Consider the following 3,505-nt stretch of genomic DNA (forward strand, 5'->3'; position numbering starts at 1 on the left):
TAAAAGGTATGTGTTCAAATTGTTTAAGTTCAGAAAACATGGGAATCAGGTATCTCACTTCCTGGGCATGTGCACTGGCTACTACACATGTGGAGAAAATATCCTGCTATTCTACTTCAAAAAATGCAGTCGTTCTGTCAGGTAGATTTTCTGGTTTCATAGTTTGTAGGGTTGGAAGGGACCTGAGTAGATCATCAAGTCCAACCCCCTGTCATGGCAGGAAAGAGTACTGGGGTCAAATGACCCCGACAAGGGGTTAGTCTAGCCTCCTCTTAAATACCCCCAGGGTAGGAGCCAGCACCACTTCTCTCGGAAGTTGGTTCCAGATCCTAGCCACCCTGACAGTGAAGTAGCACCTTCTGATGTCTAGTCTGAATCTACCCTCTGTCAGCTTGTGACTTTTATTTCTAGTCACTCCTGGTAGTGCTTGGGGGAACAGGGACTCCCCCAATGCCTGCTGGTCCCCTCTGACTAGTTTGTAAATGGCCACTAGATCCCCCTTCAGCCTTCTTTTGTGGAGGCTGAACATGTTCAAGTCCCGTAGCCTCTCCTCCTAGGGCCTGCCCTGCTGCCCCCTGATCATGTGAGTGGCCCTCCTCTGGACCCTCTCTGTGTTGTCCACATCCCTCCTGAAGTGTGGTGCCCAGAACTGGACGCAGTACTCCAACTGTGGCCTGACCAGTGTTGCATAGAGGGGGAGGATCACCTCCTTGAACCTGCTTGAGATGCAGCTGTGGATGCATGACAAGGTACAGCTGGCCTTCCTAACTGCGTCCCCACACTGTCGGCCCATGTTCATTTTGTCCCAGGCAGCCCTCCATGAGGCCATGTCAACCCAGAGGCCTGGAAGGGGACTGATCTGGAGTGCCAGGCTGGGTGACAGTTCCAGGAGCCTGGACACAATTCCGGCTTCACCCCAGTGACCTGCTTGGAGGTTGGGCAGGCTGGGGGCAGCTCAAAGGGTCCTGGCAGGTATGTGGGGCCCTGGGATCAGAGCCCAGTGACTCTGGTGAAGGGCAGCTGGCCTGGGTTGTGGCGGCAGAAGCCCGGGCAGCCCTCCATGAGACCATGTCAACTCGGAGCTCCGGAAGGGGACTGATCCGGTGGGCCAGGCCGGGCAACAGTTCCAGGAGCCCGGACACAATTCCAGCTTCGTCCTGGTGGCCTGCCCCAGAGCTGGGCAGGCTGGGGGCAGCTTGAAGGGTCCCAGCAAGTATGCGGGGCCCTAGGGTCGGAGCCCAGCAACCCTGGCAAGGAGCGGTGGGCCTGGGTTGCAGCAGCAGGAGCCCAGGCAGCCCTCCACAGGGCCATGTCAACCTGGAGCTCTGGAAGGGGACCAATCTGGAGGGCCAGGCCAGGCAACAGTTCCAGGAGCCTGGACACAATTCCAGCTTCACCCCAGTGACCTGCCCGGGGGTCAGGCAGGCCAGGGGCAGCTTGAAGGTTCCCACCATAATAGTGACCCCAAGATCCTTTTCTGCTTCTGCACTGACGAGAAGGGAGTTCCCCAGCCTGTAGGCATGCTGCTGGTTCTTCCCCCCCAGGTGCAGTACCTTGCACTTGTCAGTGTTGAAACCCATCCTGTTCTCATTCGCCCACCCCTATAACCTGTCTAGGTCTGATTGCAGCCTATTCCTCCCTTCTAGCGTGCCCACTTCCCCCCACATCTTAGTGTCATGTGTGCATTTGAACAGGGTACTTTTCACCCCTCGTCCAAGTCGCTGATGAAAATGTTGAACAGAGCAGGCCCAAGGACCAAGCCCTGCGGAACCCCACTGCCCACATCCCTCCAGGGTGAATAAAACACATCCACCACCACTCTCTGGGTGCGACCTTCCAGCCAGTTAGTGACCCAATTGACTGTGTAGGTGTCAGCACCACAGTCCCCTAGTTTTTTAATGAGAATGAGGTGAGAGACAGCGTTGAAAGCCTTCCTAAAGTCCAGAAAGACTATGTCCACTGCTATACCTGCATCTAAGGATTTTGTGAGCTGGTCATAGAAGGCCACCAGGTTGGTCTGACAGGATTTGCCTTTAATGAACCCATGTTGGTTGCCCCTAAACATAATCTCCCCTGCTGGCCTCTCGTGGACATGCACCAGGATAGTTATCTCAAAAAGCTTACTCAGGATCTAGGTAAGACTAACTGGCCTATAGTTTTCTGGGTCCTCCTTCCTCCTTTTGAAAATGGGAACCACATTGGCCCTTTTTCAGTCCTCTGGCACCATGCCAGAGCACCGTGACTGCTCATAAAGCTGTGCCAGGGGTCCCGCAATGACCTCTGCTAATTCCCTCGGTGCTCTGGGGTGGAGATTGCCAGAACCAGCTGATTTAAATATGTCCAATCCCTCCAGAAGTTCCCTGACTAGATCCTCACTTACCCTAGGCCTAGGTGCACCTCCCTTGGGGCCTACAGTGGTTCCGGTCAGGCGGGTGACTCGGTCCCTGCTCAAAAAAATGGAGGCAAAGAAATTGTTAAATAGGTTAGCTTTGTTGTCTGGAGCGATGACCAGATTTTCTAGCGTGCCTTGCAGAGGCCCCACATTACCCAGTACCTTCTTTTTACCCCCTATGTATTTGAACAAGGACTTCTTGTTGCCCTTGATCCGAGTAGCTAGTCTCAGTTCCATCTCTGCCTTGGCCTTCCTGACCACCCCCCTGCAGCCCCGAGCAACTGAGGTATGGTGATGGCCTCTCCCTTCCATTGGATGTACACCTCCGTTTTAGCTAGGAACCGTTCCCGTACACTTTTGGTGAGCCATGGGGGCTTTTGCGCCCTCTTGCCCCCTTTGATCCATGTTGGGATTACCTCCCTTTAGGCTTGGAGGATCGTCTCCTTAAGGAACGGCCACTCTTCTTGAACACCTGACTCCTCCCCCCTCTGGGACCTCAGTGTCTCCCCAACCATTCTCTTTACCTTATTGAAGTCCACCCTCTTGAAGTCCAGGACTGCTGCCTTGCTGCAGGCCTTTGCCATCTTGCGCTGGATGGTGAATTCCAGCAGGCAATGATCGCTGTTGCCCAGGTGGTCGAGCACCCACAGTCCCCTCTCCAGGTTGTTGCCCATGGCCAGGACCAGGTCCATCAAGGTGTCTCCCCTGGTGGGGCTGTGTACCTCCTGGTGTAGGTAGTTTTTTTTTCTCCCTTTGTAGTTGGATTTCAATGCCTAAGGTTGTCCTTCGAGGCTATGCAACACCTTGGCTGGAATAAGATCCCTTTCATGAGAGGAGACATATGTTGGGCAAGCAACTGCTAAATCCAAGAGATATAAGAGGCAGAATAATATCTGGGCCAATGTTTTAATGCATATTAATAAAGATAAATACATTTTTATATGGTTACTGATGGGAGAAAGAGAGAAAGAGAAGTGTTTACATAGTCTGAGTAATTCATAAAGTTTCCAAAGATGCCTAAGGAGAACTAAGGAGGACACATTTATTAGATATATAGGTAAAACTGAAAGGAAGGTTGTGAGACAAAATTCTATTCTCACTAGCTCTGCTGAA

This window comes from Alligator sinensis, unplaced genomic scaffold, assembly GCF_000455745.1.
Source record: "Alligator sinensis unplaced genomic scaffold, ASM45574v1 scaffold490_1, whole genome shotgun sequence".
Lineage (NCBI taxonomy): Eukaryota > Metazoa > Chordata > Crocodylia > Alligatoridae > Alligator > Alligator sinensis.